Raw genomic sequence first — 22,965 nt, forward strand, 5'->3', positions numbered from 1 at the left:
TGTCCTGATTAATGCTACTCTTTTTGTTTCAGGGGGTGCCAAAAAATTACCAGCAGACACTGGCTCTGGATTTTGTTGATGTGACCAAGAGGAAGCCTTATTGAATGTCTCATATTGCTTTGAGATTGCTTATCTAAGGAAATCCTTGGTGAGCTCCTGGATATGGCTGTTTGAAGAAGGTCATACCATCCATAATTATACCTGTGAAAGGTAGGCCAAGCCAGTCACTGGAGGGACCATAAGGCATAATATTAAAATATTAAAATATAATACATATAATATTAAATATAATAGTATTAATATAATAGTAAAATATATTTAAAATAATATTTTTCATAATTATGAATATATTGTAAGGCTCTCATACTGCACATGAAGTGTTATATTACTTGCAGGTAGATTGGGACAAACTAAAAGTATATAGTAGAAATGTTAAATAATACACTAAAATAACAAAAACAGTTGTCACTTATGGTCCAAAACTGGATAAAATTAAATCACAACAAATATACAACTAACCCAATTGAAATCAGAAAAAGGGAAAAGATAACAAAAAATAGATAGGACACATAGAAAATAAAATTGAGATGATAGGCTTAATTTAACAATGTAAAACAATCGTATTAACTATAAATGATCTAAACACCAGTTAAAAGAATAGATTGTCATATTGGATAAAAAAGCACAGCCCAACTTTATACTACCTACAAGAAACATGCTTTAAATATAAAGACACAAATAGGTTAAAAGAATGAAAAAAGATATAGCAGACTAACACAATTAAAAATGAAACTGAAGGAACTATAATAATATTAGACAAAATATATTTCAGAACTAAGAATAATTACAAGGAATAAAGAAAAACACTTCATAATGCTAAAGGGGTCAGTATATTAAGAGGATGTAATCCTAAAAATTTACATACCCAGTAGCTGAAATTCAAAATGTATGAAGCAAAAACTGATAGAACTATAAGGAGAACTAGACAAATTCACAATTGTAGTTGGAAATTTCAGTCCTATCTCTTAGTAATTAATTGAATAAAGACATAAGCAATCAGCCAGAATATAGTAGATAGATTTGAACATCATCACTACCAACCAACTTAACCTATTTCGCATTTGTAGAACATTCCACCCAAAGATGACAGGACATATTCTTTCTAAGTGCATGTAAAATATTTACCAAGGAAGGTCATATTCAGGGGTCATAAAACAAGTCTCAATAAATTTAAAAGATTAAGTTGTGTTTTCTGAGCACAACAGCACTGAGTTAGAAATTAGTAACAAAAGTTATCTGGACAATCCCCCAATATTTGGAAATACAGCCTTTAAATAATCCACTGGTCAAAGAAAAAAATCAAAAGGGAAATAAAGTATTATGAACTGAATGAAAATGAAAATATAACATACCTAAATTGATGGATTGCCTCTAAAATAGTACTTAGAGGGAAATATGAGGCACTAAATACCTTTATTGGAAAGGATGAGAGGTCGTAAGTCAATAACTCACTTTCCATCTTAAGAGACTAGAAAAAGGAAAATAAACTCATGGCAAACAGAAGAAAGGAAACAATCATTCAGAGAAGAAATCAAATGGAAAAAAAAATAGAGAAAATATAGTTGACTGTTGAACCTCGTGGGGTTCAGAGGTGCCAATCCCCCATGCAGCTGAAAATCTGCATATAACTTTTGACTCCACCAAAACTTAACCACTAGTAGCCTGCTGTTGACTGAAAACCTTACTGATAACATAGTCAATTAACACAATTTTTAACACATATTTTGTATAGGTATTATATACTGTATTCTTCCAATAAAGTAAGTTAGGGAAAAGAAAATATTTTAAAGAAAATCACAAGGAACAGAAAATATAACTAGAGTGCTGTACTGCATTCACTGAAAAAAATAAATGTATAAGGAGACCCGCACAGTTCAAATCCATGCTGTTAAAGGATCACCTGTAATGGAACGCAAAAGCAGGCTTTCTGGGGAGACTGATGTGAGTCACAGTCTCATCAGGATACAAGAGAGAAGACAAATAATCACAATCAGAATGAGAGAAATGATGTAACTACAGGATTTGCAGATATCCAGATAATAATAAGAAAATATTATGGATATCCTAATGCCAGGAAACTTGATAACTTAGATTAAATGGGCAATTCCCTCGAAAGATCAAAATACAAAAATCAAATGTACATCCACATACTAACAACAATCATAAAACTGAAATTAAAAAACAGTAATAATAATAGCATAGATATATCTAATAAAATATATGCAAAATCTATACACCAAATATTGTAGAACATTGTTGAAAGAAAAAGAACCAAAATAAATGGAAAACGTATCTGGTAGGTTGGGCAGTAGACTCAAGATATCAATTCTCCTTTAATTGATCTATATATTTGACATATCTTAACAGGCAATTTTTGTTCATTTTTGTAGAATTTGATGGACTGATCCTAAAATTCATATGGAAACATGAAAAACCTAAAATAGCCAAAAAATTATTGAAAAGGAAATATAAATTTGGAGAGCTTACTATACAAGTTCAATACTTTGTGTAAAATTACAAAATTACAGTATGAGGACAGCATGGTACTAGTTTAAAGTTCGTAAGATATGTATGACCCCACTTCAATAAGGCCGTGGAATAGGCTAAATTAATCTATTGTATAAGATATCAGAATTGTACATCTGAAACTAGTAGATCACTGTATGTTAACCATACTGGAATTAAAAAAAAAAAGTGACCGTAGTGGTTACCTCAGTGAGTGGATTAACTGGGAAGGGACAGGAAGGAACATTTTCGTTTGATGAAAATGTGCTGGTATGCACAATACGAGCATAATTGGGTATACATTTCTTAAAATCCATCAGTGACAGTGACAAAGTATTCTGGAATGTGAGAGGGCCAAAAATGAGGGAGGTGAACCTAATCCCTATCCCCCAAGATCCAGTCTAGCAAAACCTTCCTGGCCACTAGATCCCTCCTGGTTCTTTCCATTTTCTACCTACAACCTACAATTTTATTTTCTACCTAAAATTTGGCATATCCTATGTATGTTTATGTACACCTTAGTACAAGTTTCTCTTTACTCCCATCTCTAACCCAGATATTAGTGGTTTCTGTTTCCTTCCTGGACATATAGGCTTGGACCTTACTAATTCCACAGCCTTTGGAGGTCCGCAGACCTCCCAGGAGTTTTTACTAATTTCCAGGCTCTATTTTTAAAAATATATTTTTAAGAAATATAATGCACAGAAACTGAAAATATATTCAGCAGGCAGTATGATGAATCTTCACACACTAAATATAGTGTGAAACTAGCACCTATATTAAAAGACAGATTTTTTTCTTTCAGGACCTGAAGTCCTCCCTTGTGCTCCCCTCCTCACCTCTCCTCTTGTGTGCTGAGGGTAACCCCTACTGAGCATTCTAACATAACCAGTACTTTTGCCAGGCACACTTTTATGCCCTTCATGTATATTTACTCATCTAATCTTTACAATAACCATATGACTTAAATATTATTATTGTCCTCATATTACATATGAGGAAACTAGGGAGCATAGGATTTAAGCTATTTGCCAAGATTGCGCAGGTAGTAAATAGCAGAGCCAATATCTAATCTGGGAACTCTGGCTCCGGGGTCAAGTTCTTTACCACCAAGCTGTGTCATGTAACCTATCATGCAGGCGGGATCAACAGTCCACATCAGTGTAATTGGATGTGTTGAAGATTTACCGCTTACCTCCATTTAGCACCTAGCACATGATTTCAAATATACCCCTTTTTAAAAAGATTTATTTATTTGAGAGAAGTGGGGGAGGGACAGAGAGAGAGTGAGAGAGAATCTCCAGTAGACTCCCCGCTGAGCAAGGAGCCCAGTGCAGGGCTCTATGACCCTGAGATCATGACCCAAGTCAGAATGAAGAGTCGAGTACTTAACCTACTGAGCCACATGGGTGCCCTTCAAACACACTCTTAATTGACACAGTTAGATTTGTGGCTCAGGATACTGTGGGAAACATGAGACTCTGAGAAAGGGACTTGCCCAAGGGTCACAATTGTTAAAGAGCGGACAGATCTGAGCCCTCAATAGATTAGGGTGCATTATTTTCTTCTCTATTTCTCAGAGGACAGGAGCAAACTGAGGCCAAGAGAGGTTGAAGGAGTGATAGTGCCCTGTCTCTAACTTGTCCAGCTCAGCACTCTGCATGTGGTTGTTGCTAAACTTGTATAAAGTCTCTCTTAGGCCTGGTGTCTGTCCTGAATATTTATTTATTTATTTATTTAAAGATTTTATTTATTTATTTGAGAGAGAGACAGTGAGAGAGAACATGAGCGAGGAGGTCAGAGGGAGAAGCAGACTCTCCATGGAGCTGGGAGCCCGATGTGGAACTCAATCCCGGGACTCCAGGATCATGACCTGAGCTGAAGGCAGTCGTCCAACCAACTGAGCCACCCAGGCGCCCTGTCCTGAATATTTAGATGAAGCTTGACCTTTGGGGAAATCTGGGTTCTTGACAGCATTTATGCAGATAATAGATTTTTCTCCCTGTCCACACAGATACTGCAGAAAGATGAAAGGAGAATTAGGGATATAAAGAAGGCAGAGAGTGAGCAGGATATAGCATCTCTGTGAATTTGGGGATCCAGTAGGAGTGACTTGCGGGCACTTGGCCTGTCTTTATAGCTACAACCACTTTTGGAAAGGAGTGAACAGTAACTACTTAAGGCTGTGGGGCATTGGGGCTTCCATCAGTACACCTGGGCTGACATCCTAGCTCTGCAAGTCACTAGTTGTATACCCTGGATGGATCATTCCATCCCTCAGGGTCCTGCTTTCTTCATTTTTAAAGTAGTGTTGATAGTATGACTGCTCACTAATACGACAGTTGGATTAAATAAGGTCATCTGTTATTTACCTTATAGGTGGCACAAAAGAGGCCATCAGTACATTTTGTTTCTCTTCCCCATGTCCTGTCTTTGTTGAACTCTCTTCCCTTGATACTGATTTAGGGTAAGTATTGATGACATCTTACTCCCTTGCAAAAGAGAAATGAAGTGAAAAATAATGTTTGTTTTTTTAAAGACCACTTTATTGAGGTATGATTGACATACAAAAATTGTACACATCTACTGTATACAACTTGATGAGTTTGGAGATAATAATAAGGCTTTCTTTAATGTCTTTTCTAAGATTTACTTATTAGAAAGAGAGAGTGCATGTGTGAATTGGGGGAGGGACAGAAGAAGAAAATCTTCAAGCAGACCCCCTTCTGAGTGCGTACCCCAATGTGGAGCTCGATCTCACAACCCATGAGGTCATGACCTGACTCAGCTGAAACCAAGAGACAGACACTCAACCCATTGAGTCACCCTGGTACCCCATCTTTAATGTCTTCTTAGTGTTGGGTGTTTTCATCAATCTTACAAATGACTGGCAACAAGGCCTAATTTAGATATATTGAGTGGGGAGAAAAAAACATTGGATATACAGAGAACACTGTGAAAGAGAACGATGTGTTACGTACCACTGAGCAAGGAAAAGAATGACAGGAAACCTGTCAGTGGAAATAATACCAGCCAGAAGGTAGTGGGGTAACTTCTTTAAAGTAGTGAGATTTGAAAAGAAAAGGAAGAGAGAGGAAGGAAGGGAGGAAGGAAGGGAAAAGGGGAGGAAGAAAGGAGAGATGGGGAGGAAGGAAGGGAGGGAGGAAAGAAAGAAGGAAGGGAGGGGAAGGGAGAGATAGGGAGGAAGGAGAGGAAGAAGGAAGGAAGTGGGGGAAGGAGGGAGGGGAAAAGGAAAGAAAGAAAGAAAGAAGGAAGAGAGGGAGAGGGAGGGGAAGGAAAGAAGGAAGGGAAAAAAAGAGCAAGAAAGAAACTGTTGATCTAGAATTCTTCATTCAGCAAAAAATATTTAAGAAACAAAAGTGAGATGAAGATGTCTTCAGACCTACAAAAACTGTAAGATTTTATCACCAACAGATGTGCACTACAAGAAAGGTTGGAAAAGTCTTACAATCACAAGGGACATGCAGCAGATTCAAATCTGGATCTATTTGAGGAATGAAAAGCATATAAATATAACACTTTCTCCCTTTACTTAAAAATCTCTTCAGAAGATAATTGCAAAAGTAATAATTGGCAAAAGTAATAAGATGTAGCAAAAATAATGACATGTAGTCAGTAACAACATAAGATGTATGAGGGTTTCTTAGCATATGTGTAAGTAATATGCATAACAAGAATAGTACAAAGGGAAGGAAGAGCTATTAAATGGAAGTATATTACTGTATGATTCTTAATCTGTACCTAAAATGGTATATTTCTTGAATATAGTTTGAAACACATTAAAGATGTACACTATAAATGTTTGGCTAAGCATACATCAAGAAATAAAACAGAATTATGAAAACTACTGAATTATTCCAAAATTAAGACCAAACAAGACCTCCCAAAAAGGCCCCCCAAAATATAGCAGGCTGGTAGATTTAAATACAAACGTATCATTAGTAACAGTCCAAATGACTGAATTAAAAGCCAGAGATTTTCAAATTGAATATAAAAACCACACCCAACATTACAAATATAAAAAAGAAAAAATTGACTAAAAGCAACAAAATGAAAAAATATGCCATACAAAAACTAATTTAAAGAATGAATAGCTATGTTACTATCAGGCAAATTAGATTAGAGTGTAAAATACAATCAAGGATAAAAAGGGTCATTTCATAATGATAATGGGACCAATTTATCGAGATGAAGAAACAATACTAAATTTTTATGCACCAAACAACAGAGTATCCAAATACATGATGTAAAACTGATAGATCTGAAAGAAGAAATAGACAAATCCACAATTACAGTGAGAGAATTTAATACCAATCTCTTAGTAATTGACAGAACAAGTAGAAAGAAATCCTGTGAAAATGTAGCAGAATTAAAAACTTTCAACTACCTTGACCCAATTGACAGGTCACGCTACCAAATAATGGCAACATACCATTTTTTCTCATGTGTGCATGGAACATTTACAAAGATAAATCACATTTTGTGCCGTAAAATTAAGAGACATGGGGCGCTGGGTGGCTCAGTGAGTTAAAGCCTCTGCCTTTGGCTCAGGTTATGATCTCAGGGTCCTGGGATCAAGCCCTGCATCGGGCTCTCTGCTCAGCAGGGAACCTGCTTCCCACGCCCCCTTCCTGCCTCTCTGCCTACTTGTGATATCTGTCAAGTAAATAAATACAATCTTTAAAAAAAAAATTAAGAGACATAATCAAATATAAGGTGTGGACCTTATTTGTATCCTGGTTAGTATGAACTTACTGAAAAAAAAAAAAAGAGAGAAAAGTGAGAAGGGTACTAAAACAATAATATTAAATAATGATTGTTAACTTCACATCTTCCTCTATTTATTTTGGTGTCTTGTCCTTCATCATTGACCCTGCTCAGAACCAATTCTTTTCTTCTTTCTTTTCCTATGTTATATATTTCAGGAGAATTTCAGCCACAGTTAAAATATTAGGTCAAATTATCACAATTCTACTAAGCAACATTATAATTTCATGTAAGATAAGCAATTCAGATGGTGGTTTCATGTGAATTTTTTTAAAGTTGACACATCTGTTCAACTGAGTTATATTGACACAGTATGTATTTTATCTTTTTTTGAATACTTATTTTAGAGAGCGCATGAGTGGGAGAAGAGCAGAGGGAGAGAATCCTCAAGCAGCCTCTCCACTGAGCATGGAGCCTGGCCTGGGGCTTTATCTCATAACCCATGAGACCATGACCTGAGCTGAAACCAAGAGTTGGACACTTAACTAACTAAGCAACCCAGGTACGCCACAATATATATTTTCTTAATGTCCTTTGAATTAAGACATTGATTTGTTGTCCAAAAGTGATCTTTACATATGACTTATCAATACAGGTTAAGAGGTACAATTAAATCATAAAAATGAATTTTGAAAGTTAAGTATTAAAATGTTCTTCTAACTACCTAGCTATGCAAATTTTGTACACCAGAAAAAAAACTTATATTAAAATTGTGAAGCAAAATACATATGCTGTTTTCTGTATCTTTTAGAATTCTCTCTTCAAAAAAAGGCTATTTTCCAAATATACATTCTTTTTTTTTTTTTTTTTTAAGTAGGCTCCATGCCCAGAGTGGAGTCCAACATGGGGCTTGAACTCAAGACCTGAGCTGAGATCAAGAGATCAAGATCATTTAACCAACTGAGCCACTCACATGCACCCAAATATATATCCTTAATCAATACATTTTATAATTTTATAGTAACCATGATACCAGAAATTACTGAATTAAATTATTTATTTTAAGGCTTTACAATCTATTTTTCAAGCTAACTGGCTAAATATTAACATTTACCTACAATGTATGGATTCATTTTGCACACACTATTTTCTAAATTTTCTAATCAAATTCCATTCATTCAGGACTGGTTCTTCTTCAGGTACAGCAATGTCTATATTTACACTTTCGATTTCTTTTTGGTATTTATTACTTGTCTGAGTTACTAATGTCTCACTTTGGAGTAATTCATCTTTACAAAACAGAATTACTTATACAGAATATAACATTGTCTTTCTCTAGTGAGATATTCCTTCTCCAGACTTCTAATAATCCCCAAACAATAAATGTTACTAATAATCTTGTATATTTCTTTTCTGGAGAGTTTTAAGGGGTGAAGAACTGGTTGTCTTTGTGTTCACTTACATGGCATAATGATGTGTAGATGCTGTATGTAGAATGGTTAAGAGATTTATGTTTAAGGAAATTAAAAGCTTCAAAGAAGTGAGTTGAGTTTAAAGTAGTATTTTCCAACTGTGTGCTACTGCTATTTCCTAAGCAAAATCACTAAGAGTCCTTGAGGAAAAAAAATAGATTTCTGGGCCTGACCTAGAAATTAAAATCAGAACTTCTGGAATTAAGATCATCAAAGTCTGAGAATTAGTAGTAAAAAACCATGGTTCAGGATGGGCTTTAAAGAGTTCAGAGATCAAATTTGGACTTAGCACTTGAGCTAACCTCTGGTTAGGACTAGCTTAGAATGAGAAAAATCTCCATTTCTAGAGAATCACATTCTCAATATGTAGCCTTTTCTCTCTCCCCCTTCTCAGTCATGGGCCCAAGGAAGGGTTTTCTGCTGGGTTAGGGTGGCCCCGTGAGATTGGGGGCAAAGAATTGCAAAGAGTAGAGCCATAAGCAGGACAGGGTTCACTTTCCATGGGGGAGGGGGACCCGACATCTAGAGAAATGTCTGCCCCAAGTTTCTGACAAGCTGGGCCTCTTAAGGGGTTCTTAAGGGTAGGAGAGGGTTACAGCTGCACCCATGGCTGGGTGTGGGGTGGGGGTCAATGTTTGGCCAGGTCAACCAGAAGGCAGCAGGTTTTTTGACAGGACTCTGTCTACGGCTCATCTGGGATGTGGGTTGTAGTCAGGCTAGAAAAGAATAGGTTTTGTGGCTGGGGTTAGAAAAACAAAGAGATAGGCCCAAGTAAAGACACCTGTGAGTTTTGTATGAAAGTGACTGGGGAGGGGTGGTGCTTTGAATAGATTCCTTTCGTGCTGGAAGTAAACCCAGGTGCTAATTTCAGACATGAGAGTGGAGGAGAGGCGCCATCATGCAGAGAACTCCAAGCAGTTTTCCAGACTCAGGCTTCTCTTAACAGAGGAGGATGGACTTATCGTTTAGTGCTAGAAATACTCCCGGGGGCCTGTGGGAGAAGAGCCTTCTGAATTTTCTTGATTCCTGATTCAAATCTCCCATAAGATGGGAACCGGAAGTTCCAATTGTTGATGAACAATTTGGGCCAGTTTGGGCGCAGTGTATGGACTCCTGCAGGAAGGCAGACAGAGCCCCTCAGCAGAGAGTACGTTGCTGGGCCACAGACCAGGCAGAGAAAAGGGTCTAAGAGTATCTGCAGCTTTCCATGGTTCTGTCACCTGGGAATCCCACACAGAAGACCAGTGCCCGGAGAAATAATCCTCCAGGAAGGGAAAGAAGAAAACTATTAGTGAGGACCATTTATTATTCTTTAGTTTATGGCTGTTTAGAAAAGGACTATTACACTGGAGAAGAATAATTTTATATTCTGATCATAGTTCTATTTTGTAAAAATATATTACTCCAAAGTGAGATATTAGTGCCTCAAACAAGTACACGTAAGATTTTCGCATTTCATTGTGTGTTAATTATATGTCAATGAGAGAAATAAGAAACAACAAAAATCATAGGGAAAAAGCAAAAATTTTTAAAGTATCACCAGTAATGGAAATTATTCCAATGAGAAAGGATAATAGAAAGGCTCAACTATTTCATATTTCTAAAGGACAGTTCAAGGTGTTCCCCCTAATATGCTTACCTCTTAGAAAAATGATAAAAGAATGTGATTAATGATGATTCATATTAATGATTATAATTCAAAGCAACAGAAATATTTGGAAATAAGAGCTTGTGGGGTTATATCTTGCTTTAGTATATTTATGCAGATATTTCTGTTTTTTTCCTGTGTACAATTTTGACTTATGTTTTCAAATTTATAGTCCCTTTTTTATTAGTTTGCATCAGAGAGGTTCTTTGAATTATATATCATTACCAAGAAAGATAATGGTTTTTCCCCTGTCTTCATAATTTCAGATTGTCTCATCCATCTTTATTGACACTCTTCAACAATGACATCCTCATTCAAGATAAGATCACTACAGTTGTGGGAATAAAAGGTACAGCATAGAGAATAGTAGTCAATGGTACTGTACCAGTGATGTATGGGGACACATGGGAGCTCTACTTGTGGTGAGCATGGCATAATGTATAGAATTGTTGAATAGCTAGCTGTATACCTGAGACTAATGTAACCTTGGGTGTCAACCACACTTGAAAAAAAAAAAAAAAAAGTCAACCAGCAGGTGAACTCCCCCATCTCCAGTAACTTCCCAGGGGCTGTTTCAATTCAGTTTTAAATTAGGATATGCTGGGACGCCTGGGTGGCTCAGTTGGTTAAGCAGCTGCCTTCAGCACAGGTCATCATCCCAGCATCATGGGATTGAGTCCCACATCGGGCTCCTTGCTCCACAGGGAGCCTGCTTCTCCCTCTGACTCTGCCTGCCACTCTGTCTGCCTGTGCTTGCTCTCGCTCGCTCTCTCTCTGACAAATAAATAAATAAAATCTTTAAATTAGGATATACTCTTCTCCTACCCACTTAAGCCTCCATGTTGCATCACCACTTCCTCATATCAGGGAGATCATATGATAGTTGTCTTTCTCTGCTTGACTTATTTTGCTAAGCATGATACGCTCTAGTTCCATCCATGTTGTTGCAAATGGCAAGATTTCATTTCTTTTGATGGCTGCATAGTATTGGGAGGGAGACAAACCATAAGTGACTCTTAATCTCACAAAACAAACTGAGGGTTGCTGGGGGGAGGGGGTTTGGGAGAAGGGGGTGGGATTATGGACATTGGGGAGGGTATGTGCTTTGGTGAGTGCTGTGAAGTGTGTAAACCTGGTGATTCACAGACCTGTACCCCTGGGGATAAAAATATATGTTTATAAAAAATAAAAAATTTAAATAAAAAAAAAATTAGATATACTGATGCCTGGACTAAACAATTGCATTGGCTTTTCTATTTTTACTAAATTTGGTCACTTTAATACCTTTTAGTTATGCTGCTTGCTACTTTGAAGTCACATTCTTTTCTCTGCCATGCCCCATACCAATCTAAGCAAAACACCTGCCACAGGATTTTCCATTTAGAACAGTGAAAATGGCTTTACCTTCTCCATAAGACCATGGAAACTCAGAATCATTGAAATAGATAATCTTGGAACTAAGTGCACAAGAGAGCTCACATAGTGTAATTTCTTACCTTGAGGTTGAAAAGACATCCTTTTCTGATAATGGAGAATATTTTGCCTTATACAGACCCTTAGTTTAGAAAACAGGGAGTAATGTACATCTCACCATTTCACGTAGATGACAAACATGCTAATATATCTTTGTTGCTCATATTTAAATTGAAATAATTGTTATATATTCTGATCAATTTCCCCTCCTTATTGCTAGTAACCTCCCCTTCCTTTTAAGGAGGTCTGTTGTCCAGTGTAGAGTGATATAACAGCTTTCTCTTTATTAGTGTTTGAATGATACACATTTCTTCATCTTAAAATATGTCTAATAGGAGCATATAGTTCCTTAAAAAAACTCACTCTATTCATCTTTTTATCATCTTATTATGCCTTCTTGCATAATATGTAGTCTAGTTACAATTAATTAGATTTTGATATATTTGGGTATACATGTAACATCTTACAATATGTTGTCCATTTCTCCTGTTTTTGTTTTGTATATATTTTTATACACTTTAATTTTTATATACATTTAAATAGCCTGAATATTTTTTAATATTTTATTTTTCCTTCCTCTTATTTTATTAGTTATGCATTCCTCTACTAATCCTTTTCTGGTTACCCTACGCAAAAGAAAATGTAATTTATATTTATTCAGATCTAATATATATCAATACTGCTACCACTTTCTAGTCAAATGCAGATACTTAGAACAATTTGACTCTATTTACTCCCCTCCAATTTATGTTCTCATGTTTCTGTATTTGTATATGTATATTATTTTATGTGTTTATATGCATTGTAGACACACAGAGAGAAAAGGTGTGCAGCTGTATTCCTCCTACTCTTTATAGCCCTGGTTTCTGGGATTTTTGTGAAGCACAGGACACTCCATACACAAAATTGATCATTTGTCTCTCATTTACATTTATCTCATCTGCTGGCCCTCTGTTTCCTCTGTTCCATGCTTATCATTGGCTGTTCCACCACACTAACCTGCTTCCTTCAGCAAACAACCATTGAAATTGTATTTACAAAGATAGTTTCCACTCTTTTTTTTTTTTTAAAGAGTTGGGGCAAAAGGAGAGAGAATCTTAAGCATGCTCCAAAACCAGCACAGAGCTGGATGTGGGGCTCGATCTCACAGCCCGAGATCATGACCTGAGCTGAAATCAAGAGTCAGACACTAAACCAACTGAGCCACCCAGACATCCCCGTGGTTTCTATTCTTAAATGGATATGCCAGGATTGGCTACTGCCAATATATACAATTGGAGTTTGGATGGATCAGGACAGATCTGCGAGTAGGCCCAACTTTGTGACAGGAGAAAAGCAGACTGTCAGATATTGTGACTTGGTGTCTGCCATTTGCCCAGTCTGAGGACCAGAGAGCTCAGCTCAGCCCCCCGGGGTATACCCTCAACACGATGATGCAAGAAGACAAGACCTTCAGATGAGGAGACTAAAGTGTGAAGATATTTGAGAGGGTTGACTAGTAATGAGGGAAAGATTCAGAAGTTAGGAAGGAGTCTGGAATGTATGAAAGAGAGGAAAATAAGAAATACAGGGTTTGGGGGAAAAGAGTTATAAGAGCTGAAAAGAAGGAAATCCACATGGAAGGACAACTTGGGAGGCAAATGGGATGCAGGCACATGACCATCTGGAACATTGCTAGTCATGGGGGCAAGGGCAGTGAGGGTGGCAGACCACATGGTAATTCTAAAATCCTATCACTTTTGCTTCCATTCCATTGTCTTAAATTAGGTTGTATGTTCAGGTCTGAAATATATGGTACAAAAATTCCTTCAACGAGGGGCCTGGTGTGTCAGACAGACTCTAAGATTGACTCTAATTACCTCCACATCTTTTTTTTTTTTAATTTCCACATCTTGATACTCTCCCCTTGTGTAACTCCTTATGTGGCCAGACCTGTGACTTACCTCTAACCTATAGACTATGACAAAGGTGTCACCTCTGTTATTACATAACAAAAGATGAAAAGGCAATACTAGTGGATGTTCTTCCTTGCTGAGGTGGATGAAGTGTTCTGTTCATTTGAGGGGAGTAATATGGAGAGAGTGCCACTTGACAAGGTGGCTTACGCTAAAAACCAGCCAGGAAAAAAAGAAAAATCCATAGGAAAATGAATTCTGCCAATTACCTGCGTGAACCTGGAAGCATCTCCTTTTCCAGGTGAGCATTCAAATGACACCTCAGCTCTGGCTGACAACTTCTTTATAGCCTGTGAGAATCGCTGAAGCTAAAGACCCAGTTAAATTGTGCCTGGGCTCCTGATTTCAAAATCTGTGAATTAATACACAAGTATTTTTTAAACTACTAGTTTGTGGTAATTTATTATGCAACAATAATTAACTGATATGCCAATATTTGAGGGGTTTGACAGGAAAGGATAGAAAATATTTTTGAAAAATAATTCAATCAGCCATGGTCTACTTTTCAGATCACAAATATTTACCCCGTTTAACTTAGCATGCATAGTATCCTCACCCCCTCCCAAAAGGAGGCAAAAATTTCTGTCATTTCATCCTGAGGTTCAAAGTCCAGGATCTCATGTTTGTTTCTATGTAGGTTTCAGATATACCCTCTCTTAATTCAGAGACTTGTGAACTAAAAATCACAAGTTATCTGCCTCCACATCCAAAAGCCAATGAAAGAACAGAGATAGGATAACCACAATGAACATTCCCATTTGGAAAGAGAAAGATGGGAGACTGCAGTAATGTCTTACATCGATGGCTACCAGTGAACAATTCCTTCTGGTGTTCCTCTCAGTTGGTGCCCCCACTTGAATTTCAGCTGGCCTTGCAACTTGTTTAAATATAAAATGTTGCAGAACATTAGTTTGTGCTAATTCATATCCTAAGCTTTAAAAAAGGCCTAAGAGCTTCCAATTTTGTACTCCAAGGATCCAACCACTCTAGAGAAGAGTGTGATTATCAATGAACCATGATAGGCTTTTAAGGAAGCCTAAGTGAGCCAGCTGAAGAAGCCACATGGAGGAGAACCAAAGTGCTCTAGATGATAGCCCCACAGGAGATCTCAGCCTTCAGCAAAGGCCCAGCTGCCACCATTGTGGACATTATGAATCAGCTGAACCTCCAGTGAACCATCTTGGACATCCCGAACCTACTGACCCGTCAGATGACTGCTGTCACAGTACATACCACTTAGAGAAGAACTACCCAGGTGAACCCAGCTACCCCACAGACTGTGAGCAGCGATCATTGCTGTTGAGTGAAACCAGTAAGCAAGGCATGTGGCCCAGGTCCTGAGCAACTGGCCTCATGCCTGTGTCTGAATGTGCACAGGGATCACTAAGGTGGGAGCTGCAGAAGCGATAGTGGTGACAATAGTGGGTACAGCCACAGGAGAGAAGAGGGGCTCCATGTGGAACAGCAAGCACAGGGACCTGACTGGCTTCCTGACCATTCCGAGACCCCACCACTATAGTGACTATAATTGTTAACTCTCTGGCCTGAGACTAGGACAGTTACTGTAGATGCCCAGGCAGTAAACTTTGTCAGCAAATTATTATAAAATAACAGCATACCCATGGACATTGCAATAAAGTATATCAAAAAGTTGTTAGAATTCTTCAGAGTTCAGAGTCTCTGAAAATTTGAAAATTGCTGGGTCAAGGCAAATACCCACAGGCTTAGAAATACCACTTACATTTAAACACCACCCAATTCGACAGAAAAAACTCCACTGGTTTTTATATGAAGCTTTGCATAAACCAGTTATCAACAAGACAATTGGAAAATTAATGTTTCCTTTTAATTGAACATACAGAGAGACAATACATAAATAGGTGTTTTGCACTATTTCTTGAAGGCACTTTTGGTTTCTTGCATGACCACAAATTACAGAAAATGTTATAGCTTACATTAAATTATCACTGCATAACCTTTAAAGTTAAATTCAGACAGGAAACTCAGATATATGAAGAGCTAAATCTTTTTAGAAGAGGTGTTGTGAAATTCATCAACTGTAAATGTACTATAATTTATACTTCAAGATAACTTATCAGAAATACATCCCAGTATTGTCACAGTCTATAAAATACTCTTAACATTTCATCAATGGAAATAGTCTTCTCGAAATTAAAAATTATTAAAAATTAGTTGCAGTCTTGGGTTTGCCAAGAGCAACTCATTTTGCTTTCAGTTATATTAATTTGATAATGAAGTTACTAGAAGTATGAACTTTGAAGACATAAAGCCAAGCCAAAAATATCTGTTCAATCAAGTTATCACATAATAAAGGGTTTTATCCCTTATTTTATATAATCATGATGCCAAAATATTTTTCACAATTTTAAAATTTATATTCTGATACATAACTACTATCTCTATTATATTTATAAGTAGTAAAATATTTTTAAAGATAATATCTATATATTTTAGTATCCTTAGTAGTCCTTTCTTTTAGATTTTTGAACAAGGGTCCCCATATGTTCATTTTGTAGTGGGCCCTCACATAATACAATATATGTTGTACACACTCCTATTTACTCAATAATTTTTGTTTTATGATAAGAATTTTTCATTTGTAGGACAAATATGATTTGCTTTGATAGTCTTTCAGTTAGTTTTTATGTTGATGCATTTTATGAAATCATATACCCTTAAGAGAATTTTGATATTTAACATGACGCTTGGAGGGCCCTGAAGTTGTATCTCATCTGTACTTCAAAGAACACAAATAGTGATTTCTGTTATATGAGAATATAACAGAAATAGCAGGAGTTCCAATCACTAGCCTAGTTTTGATCACACAGCTCCAGCTACTCTGGTCTCATTGCTCTTCCTGGAAATATCCCAAAAGCTTAGAACAAGGTCTGTCACAGAGTAGGTATCCCGTAAATACTTGCTCAGTGAGTTGAATAAAAAATTTCTTGACTCTGTGCATGGGAAAATAGAGGTTTAAGTAACTGCATCTCTTTAGCTTAGTAAGTGTTATTTAATACATATTTTGTAGGGATAGAGAACATATGATCTAGGATTGCCTTTAGCTGAAAATGTGGTTGTTGGAGGAAGGGTAGCCCTGGGAGCTTAGAGATGATAATGTAAGAGTCAGTGAGCATCAGCTGAGATTGTGAGAAATGAGGTAGACTCTATGATAAGCTAGCAGCAATTGGTTAAAGACTTAATCACTTAGTAATTAGGACAGGTTACTTCATATGGATGATGACTTCTTTGTGTTCATGGTACCTACACCCCTTATGGGCCAGGAAGGTCCATGAATTACATCTGCTATTTCTGGCCTGAGCATGGTGGCTCTTGTGACATTGGTCACAGTATTTTTTTGGCATCTGATTCAAATGACAGAGTCTGTAGAGAGAAGTCCAGATAAGTTCTTAAGTTGCCATTGCCATGATTAAGACACCGGGAAATGCTTTGAAAAACAAAGAAACATCAAAGCTCTCAAAATCATCACTTAAATAAACCCTGTGGCTTAAAGTTAAAGACTGGAAGGAAACATTTAAGTAACAGTATAAGTGACCTACTTGACAACTCTTTCTTCTACATTTGAGTTAATTTTCTGGATATGTGTTGCTTCATATTATTTTTAAAGTATTCACATAGGATAGAAATATAAAATTTATTTATCTAAAATGCTTATGAACTCACTGTAATTATGTATTATATGTAGATAGAGATGATTCATTCTAATTGAATTATTCTCTTTATCCCAAATAGTTTTCTTTCTAATGATGAATCCCCTCAGATTTTAAATGCAAAACCTAAACAATATCACACCATATTTGATGCATAAGTTATATCCCCATGGAAAATTAAGTCAAGTATCATGGGCTTCATAATAAAATATCTGGCTCATAAACAAGAGCCAGATTAATCATAATACGGAGTAATTTTTGTCTTCTAGTTATTGCAAAGCTGAGATTATCATTTAGACATAGAATCCTCAAAGTTTAGTGTGCATTATAATTACTAGGTTTACTCCAGTCCAGCTGAATGTTTGGAGCTATGTAAACATGGATTCAGAAATGAAAAATGGGGGGCGCCTGGGTGGCTCAGTGTGTTAGGCCGCTGCCTTCGGCTCGGGTCATGATCCTAGGGTCCTGGGATCGAGTCCCGCATCGGGCTCTCTGCTCAGCGGGGAGCCTGCTTCCTCCTCTCTCTCTCTGCCTGCCTCTCTGCCTACTTGTAATCTCTCTCTGTCAAATAAATAAATAAAATCTTTAAAAAAAAAAAAAAAAGAAATGAAAAATGGGCACCTGGGTGGCCCAGTGGGTTGAGTCTCTGACTCTTGGTTTTGGCTCAGGTGATGATCTCAAGGTCCTGAGATGCAGCCGGCTCAGGCTCTGCATCCCACCTCGGGCTCTGAGCTCAGGGTGGAGGCTGCTTAGGACTGTCTCTCCCTCCCTCTCTACTCCTCCCAAGCCATGCTCCCACTCAAACAAGTTTCTCTCTCTCTCTCTCTCTCTCAATAAATAAATAAATAAATAAATAAATATCTTTAAAAAAACAATGTTTTCTAAGCTCTAGCTACTGGAAAAGAAGCTTGACATATGGTAATGTGGAGATGTGGTAATGTGGTAATGTGGAAATATCAGTTGATCCTCTTTCCAGTTATACTGGATTCAACAAGTACCAGGAGTTTTGACTCCCATCTTTCCCAGGCACCGCACAGACCCCAAGAATACTCAACACATATGCTGTTCGGACTTTGAGTGTTGAGTAAATTATGGGATTTCCTGAAATGAACAGAAGAGGAAAAGTAGGTTCATAATTACTTGATGGTTTTGGCCAATCTTTTTTATGCTGATACTAATCACCAACTTTATAATGTTTAAAATTTATGTATACGACGGAGCTTATTGCTTTGTTCTTTTGAGAAGGTAATATACAAAACCCAAGTTTGGAAATTTGGATCTCAAGAACCTTTGGAACGTCTGCATATCTCTGAATCCTTCCTCTAATCATCTTCATTGCTCCTGCTCTTCTGGCCTCACTGAAGACTGATGTACTGCACATGTTTAAACATGCTTGAACTTCATCAGACGCAAACTGATCAATGTACCATTTCTATTTCTAATTTACTCTAAGTATGTTCATTCCATCTGTCATCCTACTGTCTTTAGCCTTGCTTCCTGCTTTGCACTGCCTGCCCCCACGGATCCTCACTGTGGACAGAGCCGGAAAGCTGGAAAATATATCAAAAGAATTTTTAGACTATGAAGAATTATGAACCCAGATGATGGCTAAGAGAGGTAGAGGTCAGAAACATTCTCCTTGGAGCCCAATGTCCGTTTCATGCATGCTCAGAAATATGTCACTGTCTTCCAACAGGTGCCTTAAGAGAAGCCACATTTCACAATGCACAGTATGGTGTCTGGGGAGCACAGGATGAAACTAGCATATGCTAATTCACTCTCCTACTCCTTGCCACTCTCTGTACTGTGATTCCTGCATTGCCACTCTCTGTACTGTGATTCCTGCAGGTCCCTGCAAAAAGAGAAGAATTGACAAAGGCTCTGTAACTCCCTCCTCCAGGTAAACATTCTGCTGGAATTTACAAGTAGGAAGATCACCAAAGAAGTTCTCATCTGAGAATGTTCTTAGCAAAATTTTTGCTTTGCTTATTATAAGCGAATCTGGAATTTATGGAGTAGGGGGCACAATTGAGAGAACAGAAGTCAGTCAGGTAGGTTCCCTGTGTAACTGATGGGATGTAAAAACAAAGCTCTGAACTTACATAGTTTCCTAGGGCAACATGTACAACACACACCATGAACATTCATCTCTTCACCTGAAAATAAAATATATCCCAGTGCAAAAATCTATTTTTTTGGAGGTGCGGATGATAGTTTGGACCCTTCCAGAGACAAATATTGCTATCTTTGTGCTTGTTTTTTGCTTGTATCTTTCACTGATTATTGGTAAAATTTGCTCTTAAATACAGTAGTCGCTTGGGCAACACATACTAAAATTGGAATAATACAGAGAAGATTAGCGTGGCCCCTGCATGAGGATGACAAGCTATTAAGTTAAGTGCATACTTTACAAGGCTCTGCTTTGACAATTTGACCTCGTGGGTAGAGTGTAAGGACTTTTAGTTGGAACTGCACCATTCTACCAGCTTTTAGTGTGCTTCTGCAATTGCTATAAATTCTTGTGCTAAGCTTCTCATTATTATCTTACTTTCTTCACAATTTTCGATTATTTCAGGTCTTTAAATGTTCTTGTTCTTGTCTTTTTCTGCTATGTTTGATGCCTTGGGGGTAATCGTTAATTTTGATGAAATTATTCATAATTTCCTTATAAATATAAATTCATATCATTGTTTCCTCCCTAAGTTGTACAAGAGATCACAGTCCTTCTGTTTGGTTCATCATATTCAAAACACTCAAAGTAGAATCAAAACACTTGATTTCTTAGTTGAGCTGCTTGTTCACTTCTCATTTTGCAGGAATAGAAAATTCCTCTCATGTTCTCATCAAGAACAGTGATGTCAAAGTAGTCCCTCTGGTGTGTAAGGCTGCAGGGTGGTACCCAGAGCCTGAGGCAAGCCGGAAAGCTCTAAGGACATAACTTAAAGCCATACTCTGAAAATGACACCCCAAATGGGAAAAGCCTATTCTCCAACGAATCTTCAGTCCTGGTAACTGAACCCAAAAAGACTGTGCTCTGTTCCATCCTCAACTCCAGGCTAAACCAGCAAAAGGAGACAACTATTTCTGTTTCAGGTTAGTGTCTATAATTGTATCTCATTGGCTGTAGGAGTGTTTTAAAACTGAATGCATACTGTTGAATTTCTAACAGAAAGGAAAATGATACTAAGCTCCCATACTGTACTTGTTAGGCAACCTTACCAAATATACTACATCATTCTCTGATCTTTACTATTTTCTTCTTTTTGCCAGCTTTGAGTTTATGTTTCTGTTCTTTTTCTAGTTCTCTAAGGTGTACGGTTAGGTTGTTGAATTGAAATCTTTCTTTTTTCTTTTTTTTTTTTTAAGATTTTATTTATTTATTTGACAGACAGAGATCACAAGTAGGCAGAGAGGCAGGCAGAGAGAGAGGAGGAAGCAGGTTCCCCGCTGAGCAGAGAGCCTGAGGTGGGGCTCGATCCCAGGACCCTGAGATCATGACCTGAGCTGAAGGCAGAAGCTTTAACCCACTGAGCCACCCAGGCGCCCCAGAAATCTTTCTTTTTTAATGTAAAGGTTTACAGCTATAAATTGTCTCTTTAGTACTTTTATTCTATTCTATAAATTTTAGCATGTTGTGCTTTGTTTTCATTTGTATCAAAATATTTTCTGGGGCGCCTGGGTGGCTCAGTGGGTTAAGCCTCTGCCTTCAGCTCAGGTCATGGTCTCAGGGTCCTGGGATTGAGCCCCGCATTGGGCTCTCTGCTCAGTGGGGAGCCTGCTCTCTCTCTCTCTGCCTGCCTCTCTGCCTACTCATGATCTCTTTCTGTCAAATAAATAAATAAAATCTTTTAAAAAATATATTTTCTACTATCCCTTGCAATTTCTTTGGCCTATTAGTTGCTTAGAAGTATGTTTAATTTCCACATATTTGTGAATTTTTTGCTTTCCCCTCTACTATTTTTATTTTCATTTCATTGTGATTGGAAAGATACTTTGTGTGATTTTAGTCTTTTAAAACTTATTAACAGTTGTTTTGTGATCTAACACATTGTCTATCCTGAAGAAAGTTCCATGCACACTTAAGAAAAATACTTTCTGCTGTTGTTGGGAGGAATGTTTTGTATGTGTCTGTTAGGTGTGTTTGGCCCTTTGGTGGTATTCAAGTCCTTTTTCCTTATTGATATCCTGTCTGGTTGTTTCAGACATTATTGAAAGTGGCGGACTGAAGTGTCCTACTGTTGTTGTAGATCTATTTCTGTCTCCAGTTCTAACCATGTTAGCTTCACACAGTTTGGAGATATGTTTGGTTCATATATGTGTATAATTGTTATATCTTCTTGGTGAACTGATTCTTTTATCAATATATAATGCCCTTCTTTGTCTCTTATAACAGTTTCTGACTTAAAGTCTATTTTATCTGATATTAGTATAGCCACCCTGCTCTCTTTTAATTATGTGCATGAATATATTTTTCCTATCCTTTCACTTAAACATCATGGTGTCCTTAGATCTAAAGTGAGTCCTCTTATAGACAGCATATAGTTGGATCATTTTTAAATCTATTTTGTCAGTCTCTACCTTTTGATTGTGGATTTTAATCCATTTACATTTAAAGTAATTGCTGATAAGATAGGACTTATTTCTGCCATCTTGTCATTTGTTTTTTCTGTGTCTTATAGCTTTTGTGCCTTACTTCCTTCATTACTACTTTTCTTTGCATTTAGTTAATTTTTTGTATTTATGTGTTTTTATTTCCTTCTCACTTCCTTTGGTGTATTTTTTATACATACGTTTTTTTGTGGTTACCATGGGGATTACATAAAACATCCTAAAGTTATAACAATCTGTCTTGAATTTATACCAATTTACTTTCAGTCATATCCAAAAACTCTATGTCTTTATAGGTCTATCTCTCCTTTGTTATTGATGTTATAAATTAAACTTTATATATTGTGAACCTATTATATATAATTTTATGCATTTGTCTTTTAAATACTATAGAAAATAAAAAGTGAAGTTCAACAAGCCCAAAGTTCAATACAAACATACCTCAGAGGTATTGCATGTTCAGTTCCAGACCACTGCAATAAAGCAAGTCAAATAAATTTTTTGTATCCCAGTGCATATAAAAGTTAGTTTCTAATTAAACAACCATTCCCTCCCTCCTACCCTCTTTGTCTTTCCTCTTCTAACCTGCCTCTCATCTGTAGCCATCTCTGGTATCACAGGCTGGGGTGAATATGAAAAAGCCAACTTCATATTGAGTTGGATAAACATCACATACAATTTATGGCCATCTGTTCCTCATGAACAGTGTCACCATTTTGAACTGTATTCACAATCTCATAATTTTTAAGACATGGCCAAAATAAATTTCTCTGTGGAACTGACTGGGACCGCTTCCTGGAATGCACAGCATATGTTCCATTTTCTTT

At 37.1% G+C, this 22,965-nt stretch overlaps 1 long non-coding RNA gene across 1 annotated transcript; it reads left to right on the forward strand.

Moving 5' to 3' along the window:
• Positions 1 to 64: 64 nt before the first annotated feature.
• Positions 65 to 21,323, forward strand: LOC309862411. Its single transcript, XR_014310511.1, has 6 exons — positions 65 to 210; positions 7,701 to 7,855; positions 10,680 to 10,762; positions 19,019 to 19,147; positions 19,227 to 19,430; positions 20,347 to 21,323. It is a non-coding gene; the product is annotated as an uncharacterized lncRNA (long non-coding RNA).
• Positions 21,324 to 22,965: the final 1,642 nt, after the last annotated feature.

The sequence above is a fragment of the Mustela nivalis genome (assembly GCF_964662115.1).
Source record: "Mustela nivalis genome assembly, chromosome: 3".
NCBI classification, from domain to species: domain Eukaryota; kingdom Metazoa; phylum Chordata; class Mammalia; order Carnivora; family Mustelidae; genus Mustela; species Mustela nivalis.